Source organism: Myiozetetes cayanensis, unplaced genomic scaffold (assembly GCF_022539395.1).
Source record: "Myiozetetes cayanensis isolate MyiCay16 unplaced genomic scaffold, myiCay2020 scf4, whole genome shotgun sequence".
Taxonomy (NCBI): Eukaryota; Metazoa; Chordata; class Aves; order Passeriformes; family Tyrannidae; genus Myiozetetes; species Myiozetetes cayanensis.
The window spans coordinates 51199176-51205300 of record NW_026087631.1 but is presented as its reverse complement, the minus strand read 5'-3'; the positions used below and the strand labels follow the sequence as shown (position 1 = coordinate 51205300).

The 6125-nt window shown below is 46.4% G+C and overlaps 1 long non-coding RNA gene across 1 annotated transcript; it reads right to left on the bottom strand.

The window, feature by feature from the left end:
- Window positions 1-344: 344 nt before the first annotated feature.
- LOC126646971 (uncharacterized) lies at window positions 345-5249 on the bottom strand. Its single transcript, XR_007630482.1, has 3 exons — window positions 2793-5249; window positions 2636-2705; window positions 345-2073 (listed from the first exon to the last, which is right to left on the bottom strand). It is a non-coding gene; the product is annotated as an uncharacterized LOC126646971 (long non-coding RNA).
- Between the last annotated feature and the right edge of the window lie 876 nt (window positions 5250-6125).

Below are 6125 nucleotides of genomic sequence, written 5' to 3'. Positions count from 1 at the left end.
GGTTCTCATTTGATTATCTAATAATTGATATTAGAACTTGAAAAAAATTTTGGTTCAACTAGATTAAATTCCATTTGGCTCTGATTCAGATAATAAAGCTACTGAGAGCATTTTAACTCATCAGGTTTCCAGTGGAATGTTGGGTAATTCATATGGCATACCTATTAAAACAGGTCACACCTGATTTGCTCTTAATTAGAGTCTCAGGGTAATGCATTGCAATATGAAAAGTTACATGCGTCTGTCCATGACTACAGCAGTTTTGTGATCACTACTCCAGCTATTTTTTAGCAGGTAATACACCTATAGAATTTCTCATGAAACATGAGTCAGGTGAACAAAGTTGCCAGTTTAATTAAGCTGGTGATGAGGTTGCTTTCTTTGCTTCCCATTTTCCCTCACAAAGCCACACTTTTGCTTTTTCTTTTTTTTTCCTCCCCTCACAGTGACCCAGCTAGAAAAGAACTGCATTTGCAAGAAAAATTCTTTTAAAGAGAGCCTTGTAACTGCCAGCAGTTTGTTTACATGTTGCAAATTCACACCTGCGCATAATCCAATATTTCTGTGTTCCATTTGATTCTTTATTAAAACCAGAACTTAAAAATTATGCAACCTGTAGCATGACCATGATGAGAGGAAGTGGGAAGATTACAACTTGCACAACTATTTATAACAAGTAATATTATAAATAATATTTATTACTTGTAATTACTAATATTTAAGTATTGCAGATCAAATAGGTGTAAAAGCCACATGGTTTTGCTCTGTGACTGATCACGGAAAAGTGGTCACACTTTCCTCCCCTGCTATCACATAACTAAGCCACTGGCAATTTTCTTACTTTTGAGCCATCTGCTTCTCTGGGGCCTGAGTGACTTTGACTTCCTGTAGCAGCCAGTCATCTTTGATTTCTGGGGCATGTTACAGACAGGGAAAGGCTCTGTACACAGTGTGCAGGCAAACCACACACATCTGTGTCATTGCCTGGCTGTTGTGAGCTTAAAGTTTGCCAGAGGCCAGGATGAGGAGCAGGAGGAATGTCAGCAGGATTGGTGCAAAAGTGTAGATGGAGAGGATGAAGTGGCATTGCACACAGGTACCTGTAAAGAGCAGAGTGGGAAGGCACGCTACTTGGGTGCAAGTATATGAGGCAGTGGATACCATAACAGCTTACCCCAAGAAAGGAAAGAACTACCTCTCCTGCTCCTGCACTGACATTGGGGCATGCATGACACAAGCTAACAAATCCACCCTCAGTGTTACATCAGTGGGATCCTTGTGGGAGTAGAATGTAGCCTTGCAGAGAGGGTTAGCTGCAAATATTTTGGCATTATTAGCATCAGATGTTGTTCTTTTTGGGATCTTTAGCCTGAACCCCAGATACTGAGCACTGCTGTCTTCAGAGAACACCCTTTATTTACTACTTTGACTCTTACTTGCATTAATCTGTTCTTGCCTTTGCAACTAAGCAAAGTTGTCAAGAGTTTATTTGCAATCACTAAACAAAGATGCCAGATGTTTGGCAGCTTTATGCCACCCAAAAAAAAAAAAAGGAGCTGAATAGGCTTTACAAAATATGGAAACAAAGTTAGTACCAGAACTGAAGAGTTTAGGTTGATGCTGTCTCCATGACCAGTCCCTGCTGGCAGGTAGGTGGATGGTAACCCACAGCAACAAGTCTGTAGGAGCACGTGCTGTTGGAGACGAGCTGCTCAGGGGGTAATGATAAAAAGCAGGCAATGCTATCTCTTGTACAGCTAGAAAGGGACAGCCATGTTTATTCTACTGCATCAATAACAAGTTAAGAGAAGAACATTCCAACTTTGGAGCAACTTGGGTCTCTGTGTTAAGGCATCTGTTCACTCTGCATCACCAAGGACACAGTATCTCTCAGCAGCTGTGATTCATAAGAAGAAGGGTAGAAAGAAGCTGCCTATCTCTTAGAAGCAGGTGACTCCCTCTGGGGTACCAATTACTATAGATGCAACAGGCAAGCCTTGCTCTTTTACTGTGCTGGCAGCCCTTAGATCAGATCATCCCAAGAAACAGCCACAAGCCATTTTCAGTGTCTGTCTACAACAGCAGGAGAGAGAAAGAAAATTAGGTTAGCCATCCATTTTGCCAACTTAGGCAATTTTCAGTACTGTGTTTCAAGATATTTGAAAAAAAAAACCACAAACAACCATACCCACAATCCTTAAATGCCATCTAGTGGTAAAAGCTAGTTTCTTTTAACACTTTTGCTTTATAGAGAAACACAAGTGGAAAATGGACACTGTGTAAAGTCATAGTTAGACCTACTTGGATTTTCTGAGTTCACATTCTTACGCTTGAGTATCTCAAGGCCAGAAGCTTTAGAATATTGGAAATACGTTCACAGGGCTCAAACTCTGCAGTGCTGTGTGCTATGATGTCTCACTTTCAAATACCTCAACATGGGAGCAAGATCCCTAGCTGCAAATTGCTGAACCTATCCTTGCAGTAGGACAGTAGGCAAGTCTATTACATGCAGTTGGTCTCTGAGTGATCCCAGAAGCCTTGGGATGCTGGGAAGAGAGATGGCTACCCGTGCCGTGGTGCAGGAACAAAAGGACTCTCACATGCCAAAACTGTAAAGCCATCTTAATAATGGTACCTTAAAACTGGTTCCAAGTTGCTGCAGCAGGATTGTAGCAAGCAAAGCACTCAGATGTACTTGACTGATTCTATATAAAGCATACAGGATTATGACCATCAAGCTTACAAATCACAAGGAATCTGAAATCACTATGTTTAAGCTCACTTTTACACACATGTAATCACACTTGCAGAAGTCTTTAACAACTCAGAGGTGGGACAAAGCAATTTTCACAAGGCCATGAAGACTGTGATGGCAAAGATGGCTTCAAGGACCCCTCCATCTCTTTGCACTGTCTCTCAGGAGAAGGAGGAACCTGGAAAAAGCCACATCATCTCTGGGGTAGAGGAATGAGGCAGGGAGAGCCAGACAGTCTGTGTTTCAGCAGCCTTGTGGTCCACACTTCCTACAAGCCATTTCATTTTCCTTCCATGATCCTCTGTCCTTTGGCAGCAAATGCTCCTGCAATCAAAGTCCTCCCCTCCTTTTAGTACAGAAGGTGCAGGACCTAGGTTTATGGTTTTGTCTAGCTGGATTGCAATGCCACCTATACTTGCAAGTGTAACTACCCGACCCCAGAGGATCAAGGAGAAACACGTACAGGGTAGTGCAACAGCAGCTCATCAGTCAATGTCGAGGGCCCACCAAGAACACGGGCAGGAAAGGGGCATATTCAGGGGCACCATCAGATTGGTGGCAGGGATACCCATCACCTCCATCCTCTCCATTTTCATCTGCTGCCAACCTTTAGGAACATGCAGTGTTTGAAGTGCTGGCATCCTTTTTCACTCTCTTTTCCCTGCTTAAGCTCTAAAATCCATTACTTTTACAATTGAATATTAAACTTGAGGTCAAAGGCCTGACATTAGGCCACTCTTTTAAAAAGAGTGTGATACCCTGAACTTAATACAACTTAATACAAGGCAGTGGATGAAATCTTCACTCTTTCAAGAAGTATCTTCCTCCAACTTAGGTCCTTGGTTACTTATACATATTAAGTAAAACCATCTTTATACAAACAGAAGCACGACCCAAAATTAAACACTTTTTGATACAGATGCTACACTGTCCCAACTGATGAGACTGTATTATTTGTTGTAATATCTCTTAGGACCCCCAGTCCACAGCTTTACTCTCTTTCACAAAATGCTTAAAGAAGACAAACGGCTTGTATTTTTTTACTATTTCCTTTCAGTAAGACAGCAATAGATAAAGATTTGCCTCTTGCCTGCTCATGTAGGCCCCCCTCCAGAGTTCAGGCATTTGATTCTAGCAGTTTCCAGTCAGAACTGTAATTAATGAGTGGCACATGAGTGTATGACCTGATTGTCTTTGCAGTGAACAACAGCATTCCTGCTAAATTAACACTGCAACTTACTGTGACTTTCAAATTTGCTTGTCTTTGGATTTACTAGTTACTGGAAGTGGGTCATTATTTCAGTGGCTAAAAGGAAAATAAAGATAGCACTACCCCAGATTTTAATTCCCAGACTGAAAGTGGTGTATTATCAGTTCTGTTTAACAGCAACACAAGGTTCAAACTTGTGCTGACTGAGGTCTAACCCAAAACCTATTGGTGCTCCCATGTTGCTACCACGCTTTAGTAAATAACAGCATGAGGCTGTTACTTAAAACATTCTGAAGAACCTAAACAGATTGCAGTGACAAAAACAGTCACTAATCTGAGACTGAGACTAAAGTCTGACAGGCAATGAGCCAACCCCTTGTATATGGCAGCCAAAACCCAGGCCACTGAAGTACAGGTACAACTTTGTCTGCACCATGACATACTGCACATTTTAAAGCCTCATGCCTTCGGAGACTCTTTCAGCATAGCAAGCAACAGCAATCACAGAAAAGTTAAAATAATAATTAAAAAGCTGTATTTTATATATATATATATATGTGAAATATGTTCAAAATACGTACATGTATATGAAATGATTACATCACTTCAAGCAATCAGGTGAGCACCTTCTCTAAAGGTGGTGCACCACTAGGACATACCTGCTAGCAGACAAAGATGCCCATGTGTGCAATATATTCACTATTGTCAGATCTAAAAACTATTATCTAAAAACTACAACCTTCTCTGATGTACTTCTTGTTTCTGGAGCCAGGCACAAAAGTGACAAAGCACATCACACAGTTTATTAGCAACTGAAAAGCACTGTGGGCATCAGAGACCAAAGAGACACACTTCAGAAAGAGAAGACGAGGGGTTGAAAATTATGATAGTGAGATGGGGCCATGGGGGAAAACCCAAAAAACTTCTGCAGCTGCCTCTAGAAATCTCAGCAACAGATATTTACACAGGGATACAGCGCTACAGTTCTCAGCACCGACAGGAGCCTCGAATGCTGCCTAAATGGTTCCAACTGCAATGCCCACGGCCATTTCCAGCTAGGACATGATGTACTTTGACACAGGTCAGACTGACAATTCCCAAAAAGCTTCTTGCCCGTCCTCCTCCGCCTCCCCAAAAATAAGCATCAAAAAAAACAAACAAAAACGTGAGTTTTGCATAAAAATAGATGCTACCGTTACTTTTCACTCTGTTATACGCTACAGGTGAGACTGGAGCTCTTCGGGCCCCGAGCTCACAGCCCGCCTCTCTCTGGGGGCTGCTGCTCCCCTGTCAGCTCCCCTGTCAGCTCCCCTCCCAGCTCCCTCAGCTCCTCCCAGCTCCTCCCCGCTCCCTCCCCGCTCCCCCCGCTCCCCCAGCTCCTCCCCGCTCCCTCCCAGCTCCCCCAGCTCCCTCCCAGCTCCCTGTCAGCTCCCTGTCAGCTCCTGTCAGCTCCCTCCCAGCTCCCCCAGCTCCCCCAGCTCCCTCCCCGCTCCTCCTCCCAGCTCCCCTCCCAGCTCCTCCCAGCTCCCCTGTCAGCTCCCTCCCAGCTCCTCCAGCTCCTCCCAGCTCCTGTCAGCTCCTCCAGCTCCTCCCAGCTCCCTGTCAGCTCCCCTCCCAGCTCCCCTGTCAGCTCCCTGTCAGCTCCTCAGCTCCTCAGCTCCTCCCAGCTCCTCTCAGCTCCTCCCAGCTCCCTCAGCTCCTCAGCTCCTCAGCTCCCTCCAGCTCCCTCCCAGCTCCCTCCCAGCTCCCTGTCAGCTCCCTCCCAGCTCCCCTCAGCTCCCCTCAGCTCCCTCCCAGCTCCTCCCAGCTCCTCAGCTCCTCCCAGCTCCTGTCAGCTCCCTCCCAGCTCCCCTCCCAGCTCCTCCCAGCTCCCCTCCCGTCACGGCCGACCCCGGCCCGGGCCCACCCGCCTATGCCGCACGCACACGCACTTCCGCCGCGCGCGCGCCGCTTCCGGCCGTCCCGGGCCCCTTCCGGGTCTCGCAGGCCGGTCCGTCGCGCGCCCGGCGGGACTGCGCTCCGTGCGCGTGCGGCGCGCGACCCCCGCCGCTTCCGCCCCGCCCGGAAGGGCCATGGCCGGGGCCGGCGGGACGGGCCGGCACCACCACCTACACCGCCACTGCCGCTGCCGCTGCCACCGCCACAGCGCCCCGGCACGGG